The following is a 7,716-nucleotide window of genomic DNA, read 5'->3' on the forward strand; positions in this document are numbered from 1 at the left end:
TTACAGTATTTTGAATGTGAGACTATGAATAGCTATCAAGCTTCCTTCTGAATTTTTTCTTTCATTGTGCCCTTTCCATTGAGAGTGAGTGCTGCTGACTTTGTGGATATTGGCATAACTTGCGAAAACAAATTCTAGCATGGAGGAATTCCCCCTTTGACCTTCAGCTCCTCTCACCCCTGCTGTGATATGCAGGTCTTGCTCTAAAAAGTTCATAACTGCATTTTGATTTTAATTGGAAAATATATTCATCAAAAGTATAACAGTTCATAAAGCAATCATCTTACTGAAGAAGTCAAATTTACTTCCTATTTCAGATTGTTAAAGGGAAATAGTTTTCTTCATCTGCAAAATGCCACACAACATACAGACAAATCTTAATCTATATTTCTTCTTACTATTATTATGTTTATTTTCTTTTGTATTTTTAGAATTAATTTTATTTTCTCTTTCCTCCCTTCTCTTTTAAGTCTCATGTGTGTGTGTGTGTGTGTGTGTGTGTGTGTGTGTGTGTGTGTATGTGTGTGTGTTTGTTTTTGGTTTTTTATATAGAAGCCTTAGATATTAATCACCATAGTAATAAATTTTTGAACACTTCTAGTTTTTCTTATATTTTAACAATTGGAAACAAGAAGAAAACCAAACAATAACTGTAAATAGGCCTTCAAAGTAGAAAAATAATAGCTTGGTTTTATATATCTTGGTAAGTCTATGCTAACTATATATTCACGTCCTTATGGCTAAACATGCCCATTCACTTGTAAAGGTCATTACATACCCTAATCTGAGTTACATTGAAATCTCACAATGTCTACTACTCTTCTATAATAATTTCTGGGATTTCAGAAGAGATTGTAAAATAACTCTAGCTGAATCATTCTAGAAAGGTAATTAGTTTATTTTCTAAATTTGAAAAAAAATTTAATCAAAAGTAATATCAAACTCAAACCATTGGTCAAAATACAGCTATTTTTATAGAAAATAAATAGGAATAAATTTACAAGTGGTGTTTATTTAATTAAAATCATATTTAACAAATAATATACACATATATATTAGACTAGAGGCCCGGTGTGCAATTTCGTGCACTGGTGGGGGCATGGCCTGTGGGGCTTGGCCCATTCTGGGAGTCCCATTCATCCTGATCAGTTGAGCGGCAGCTCCTGCATTGAGTGTCTACCCACTGGTGTTCAATGCACATCATAACAACTGGTCAACCAGTTGTTCTGGTTATTCTGCTGTTCAGTCACTGGGCTTTTATATCCTATACTAGAGGCCTTGTGCACGAAATTTGTGCACAGGGGACAGGGGGTGTCCCTCAGTCCAGCCTGCACCCTTTCCAATCTGGGACCCTCCAGGGATATCCCACTGCCTGTTTAGGCCTGATCCTGGTAAGATAGGGCCTAAATGAGTAGTGGGGCATCCCTTTCATATTCCAAGACTGCTGGCTCTCAGCTGCTCACCTGCCTGACTTCCTGATTGCCTCTAACCCCTTCTGCCTGCCAGCCTGATCACCCCCTAACCACTCCCCTGACAGCCTGATTGATGCCTAACTGCTCCCTTGCCAGCCTGTTTGCCCCTAACTGCCCTCCCCTGTAGGCCTGGTCACCCCTAACTGCCTTCCCCTGCAGGACTGGTCCCACCAAACTGCTCTTCCCTGAAGGCCTGGGTCACCTCCAGCTTCCCTCCCCTGCAGGCTTGATCACCCCCAACTGTCCTCCCTTGCAGGCCTGGTTCCTCCTAACTGCCTTCCACTGCTGGCCATCTTGTGGTGGCCATTTTATGTCCACATGGGGCAGTCATCTTTGACCACATGAGGAAAGCCATCTTGTGTGTTGGAATGATGGCCAATTTGCATATTATTCTTTTATTATATTGGATAGAGGCCTGTTACATGGGTGGGGGCCAGCTGGTTTGCCCTAAAGGGTGTCCCAGATCAGGGTGTGGGGGTTCCCTTGGGGCATGGTGTAGCCTGGGCAAGGAGCCAGTGTTGGTTTGCAGGCCCACCACACCCCATGGCGATCCAAGAAGAGGCCCTGGTATCTGGGGTTTATTTATCTTCTATAATTGAAACTTTGTAGCCTGGAGTGGAGGCCTGGGCTGGCAAGGGTAGGTAGAAAGTTTGGCTTCATCCATTTCCAGGAAAACCCAAGCCTCTCTCCTACTTCTCCATGGCCATAGCCATCTTGGTTGGGTTTATGTGCATATTTTATTCTGATTGGCTGGTGGGCATGGCTTTTGGGTGTGACTTATGGGTGTAGTGGAGGTACAGTCAATTTGCATATTAATCTTTTATTAGATACAATAATAAAGGGCTAAAATGCAAGTAGACTGAATGGTGGAACAATTGAACAATGAGATGCTATGATGTGTGCTGACCACCAGCAGGCATGCGTAGAACATGGCAGGCATCAGCAGCAGGTGGCAGAGCATGGAACAAGACGTTTGGAGGCTGTGGGGGGATGGTGGAGCAGGTGAGCAGGGGTGTCAGACCAAGGAGGCACGCCATTCTCTGTCATGAGGGCAAGCCTCTGGTGGGTACTGAAATTTTTTGCTCCTGTGTGCTGCGATCCCACTGGGTGATTGCACCTGCTGCTGGCCTCAATGACCCAGCACCATCAGCAGGTGTGAGCAGAGGCTGTCAGCCCCCCAATCATCCCTCAGGTCTCGTCCACCTTACCCTGCTCCTGAGAGGTGACCAGGGCCTTCAGCTGCTTCTTGCAGATGCTGAAGGCACTGGTCCCACTTGCACCTGCTGCTGGCACTCTCCCCAATCACTTTGCACTGTCAGTGTGTGCAAGCAGGGTTGGCAGCAGCAGGAGCAGGGCTGCCAGCAGACAGAGGACTAGGGATGCTGAGCAGGGGTGGGGAGGATGGGCTGAGATCTGCCCCTGTGCCCACAACAACCTTGTGGCCCACAGTTCCTTTCAAGGTTCACAAATTTGTACACTGGGCCCCTAATATACAGATATTAGGAAAATTGTGTTATACTTATCAACATTTTCAAAATTTAGCTTTAGTTGGTTTCTGTTTTGTTTTGAATATTTATGGATTTGGTGTGTGCATGATAGGGATAAAATTGTTTTCCTATGTTGTCTAAACTCTTCCAATAATGCTTTCATTGTATACCATAATGATAAAAGCAATTTCACAACATACAACAAAAGCTTGAAATGATTAGGACTGTAGGTACTTTATCATATACTCTTAATTTTCCATTAGGTAGACTTGAACATAATAAACATGTATTCTGAATAATGAAATTTTGATTGATGATAGAAGCCACAGCAAATCAATATAAAAATATAAATTTATATATACTTGTTTATATATGCATATGTATTTGTATATATATGTATGCTTCTAAAAATTTACATTAAATCTGAATATTAGAAGCTCAATTGTCTTCAAACAAAAAGTTTGAATTATTGGTCATTTATCTTTTTCTGTCTTGCAAAATCCTAAAACTTTTAAGACCATTCAAATATTGTTAATTGATGATAAAATTCTGATGATTCCCTCCTATCTTCACTCTCATAAATTATCAGTTTTTCCTTTATATATTCTATTATATTTATTTATTTGGGTATATATACCTTTGAAAGGAACATGAATTACTCAATCCTCAGACAATAATGATATTCCAGTTATATGCCTTTTATGTAGAAGATGAAAATAAATATTAGCTATTTAGTGACTGAGAAAATAAAGTATGAGTATATAACAAACTAGAGGCCAGGTGCATGAAAATTTGTGTACTTAGGAGGGGAGTGACCCTCAGACTGGCCTGAATCCTCTCACAATCTGGAAACCCTCAGTTAGAGTCACTAGGTGTGGTTTCAGCTCAGGGCCTATCTGGGTTTTCCTTCCTCTGGCTGCAGGCAGCTGGTCCCACCTTCCGTTGCTGCCATTGCTTGCCATCTGTGTGGAACTCCACCCCCTCTCCTGCCACCAATGGCCTCCCTCTGCAGGCAACAGGCATGGGTTTCAATGGTTTGGCTGGCCTAGGCCTGTACCTGTGGGTGATCACTGGCCAGCTGCACACCGGCCACAGAGTCCCCTGCAGTGGCCTGGGCCTCCCTCTTTCTTTGTTGGGGGGCCATTTGCCTACCTGTTCATCCCTAACCACTCTGCCTGCTTGCTTGATTGCCCCTAACAGCTTGCTTGAGGGGGGGCAGCCAGCAAGGAGCCATCTGCCTACCTGATTGCCCCTAACCTTTGGCCTGCCTACCTAATCACCCCTAACCACTCTGCCTTCCTGTCTGATCATCCTTAACTGCTTGATTGGAGGTGGGGCCAGCCAGATGAAGGGCTGTGGTGGTTCTGGTCTCTGGTAATTCTGGTCATTATGCTTATGGTGGCTGGCCTTTTATTATATATGATAATATTGCTGACGATAAAGTTGTGCTCAGAGTCCAAGTTTCCTAAAATCCAGCTTAGTGAACTTTCCCTTTGCATCAGGATATTATGTGGCTTTAGAAATCATTATTTTACACTGGTCAAATTTTATAAATAAGAAATTTTATCTGTATTAATATAATTAAAACTTAATTTTTACATTTTCTGCTAATTTATTTCTTCTTTTCTTACATATTTTAATATGTTCTAGTGTATCACTTTTCAATCATGTTTATTATTTACTATCTTGGAACTCATTTCTGTAATCTTAGCACTTTCAAATTCATTTTACATATCGTTAACTTTTGAAAAATAGAAAATATTTATCTGGACAAAATAATGTATAGCTCTGGCAGGTATACTCATGGTTAGAGCATCAGCCTGTGCACCAGATGGTCTTGGGTTAGATTTCTGGACAAGGGCACATACCTGGGTTGCAAGTTAAATCCCAACACCCAGTCAGTGGAAGTGTGGGAAGCAATCAGTTGATATGTCTCTCTCACATCAATGCTTCTCTCTTCTTCCTCTTTTTTTTTTTTTCTCTCTCTCTCCCTTACCCCTCCCTTTTAACTATCTAAAACTTAATGGGGAAAAATTCTCACTCCACCAGTGAGATTTAAATAATAAATAATAATAATAGTAACATATATATGTTATAGCAATGACTTAAAAAAACATATTACAAGTTTGCCCACCAATCAACTTTAGGACTACAATAGCACAGCTTTGATAAACTCATAGAAAAACTTCTCAGATTCCATTTTTCTCATAATCAAAAACTCACTAAAGCCCTTGATAGATGGCTCATTTTGTTGGAGTGACATTCTGTGTGCGCACACACACACACACACACACACACACACACACAATGTTGTGAGCTCATGCCCAGTGGGGTCACATGCCTGGTTATGTGTTCAGTTCCTCCTGTTGGCATGTGCACAGGAGACAGCTTATTTATGCTTCTTTCTTGTCAATGTCTTTCTCTCTCTCTTTCAATACCAGTAAACATACCCTCTGGGGGAGAAGGGGATTTAAAATACCATTAATTTAGTATCTAATGGAAGATTTTGTCTCTAGGTTAGTATGTATATTCATACTAGTGGCCTGGCGCACAAAATTTGTTGAGTCCCTCAGCCCAGCCTGCACCCTCTCCGATCTGGGACCCCTCAGGGGATAACGAACAGTTGGACATCCCTCTCACAATCCAGAACTGCTGGCTCCTAGCTGCTCACCTGCCTGCCTGATTGCCCCTAACTCCTTCTGCCTGCCAGCCTGATTGTCCTTAACTGTTGTCCTGCTGGCTTGATAGCCCCTAACTATCTCTGCCTCAGCCCCACACCCAGGACCTAGGATTCCCTCCTCCAGCCAACCATAGGCACCCAGGATCCGGGCTTCTCCCCCTCTGGTCAGCCATAGGCGCCCAGGCTGGCTGCAGCCTCAGGGGGTGGTGGGAAGGTGGCTTTGCCTGGGCTGCAGCTGCAAGTGCTTGCACCCAGGACCGTGGGGTGGGTGGCTTCTCTGTCCACCAGGCTATAGGCGGATGTGAGGCTTCTGCTATGGCCTGGGATCACAGGCCAGGCAGCTTCTTTGTCTCCCGGGCTGCAGCCAGCCTCACATGCTGGAGCTCGACTTCTCTGACCTCTAAAGACCCGGATTGGTGGAGGGGGGTGGGGCTACCCCAATGGTTTCAGATCAATTTGCATAGGTACTCTGATTGGCTGGTAGCATAGCAGAGTGACAGTAATTTGCATGTTTCTCTTTTATTAGTGTAGATGTAAGCAAATTTGCAAATTTGCTTTAGTTGAGTCTTAAACTTTGTAGATTTAAAGCATGTATATCTATGCAACTATAATCCTTTTTGTAATGCATTGTTTTAATAAGTTCTCTGCTTTCTGTGTTCTCTTTAATTCTTCCTTTATAAATTTTCATACTCATACTTAGTGGCTGACCTTTTGAAGTGAGAATTCTTTAGATATTTTTTATTAGTTTACTGAAACAGTTTACTTAAAAATTGCACCTTGATATCATCAATTAATATTACATTTGCCTCCCTTCTGCCAGTCATGATCCCATATTTATTTCACTGTGTTTTCTAAGCTTTCCTGAATGCACTGCTAGATTTTCTCATGTAATCATTATGAAAACCATTCACTCATCTTCATAAAAGTTTTACTCCCATGTTTCCCCGAAAATAAGACATCCTCTGAAAAAAAGACCTAGTGCATGGAAAGAGAAGACATCCCCTGAAAATAAGACCTAGCGTAACTTTGGGAGAAAAAATTAATATAAGACACTGTCTTATTTTCGGGGAAACAGGGTATCAGTATCAGTGTTTTCCCCTGAGATTATCACTCTCTTTTCTACATTTTAAATGTTTTCATAACATTTCAATACACGTAATAAGAAATTGACTAATCAGAATGGAAAGTCCAGATGATAACAAAGCATTTCTCATGCATAATATATAAACTATGTATCTCATATATTTATGCTCATATATAGTACCAGGAAAGCTACTGAGCAGGGATTTCACAAGTGAGGATAGTAAAGATGCTGTGAGTATTCAGGAACTTTTCAAAACCTCTGAATTTCACCAGGGAACTCTGACAACTAAGCACATGTTGTGTGCTTACTAGGACCTACTAGAACCTAGGTACAACAACCTGCTGTGAGCAAATAGAAAACTTGGGATTTGGGTTTCAATAACAGTCTCCTTGATTTCACAGTACAAAAATACACACCATCTCCAAAGAAAACCGCCACATATAGTCTTTATTTAATTTGTGCACTAAGACATCCAAGGTCAACATATTAACACCAGCAATCATCAGATGTCATTGAAAGGTGTACTTTCAGAAGCATTAGAAATTAAAAAAATAATCTTTTGGCTTCACTCAAAAAGAAATAAAGCAAGAACTGACTCAATGTTCCCATTTATTTAAACACTCTTCATTTGATTTCCCAAGATCAAATGATTATTATTTAGCTTAATGTTAAAAATATTTAAAATTAATTAAGAAATAAATATTTTCACCTTATAATTAATGAATAAAATCAAATCAAGTGCAATGCTTTATTTTGGTTTTTGATAATTCTAGCAATACAGCTTTTTTTTTTTTTTAACACCTTCTCTGTCATTGCTATACAGATACAAACTGAATCCAGTCAAGCAGAATTCCACATAGACATTCTAAACTAAGAATTGGCACACTGTAGTCCACTGGCCCAATCTGGCCCAGGTATTATCTGCTTACAGTCCTCCAGCAAGGAGAACATTTTATATGCTTTTGGGGAATACAAAGAAGGAAACTATATTGA

Source organism: Pipistrellus hanaki (assembly GCF_964339955.1).
Source record: "Pipistrellus hanaki genome assembly, chromosome: 2".
In the NCBI taxonomy this organism is placed as follows: Eukaryota; Metazoa; Chordata; class Mammalia; order Chiroptera; family Vespertilionidae; genus Pipistrellus; species Pipistrellus hanaki.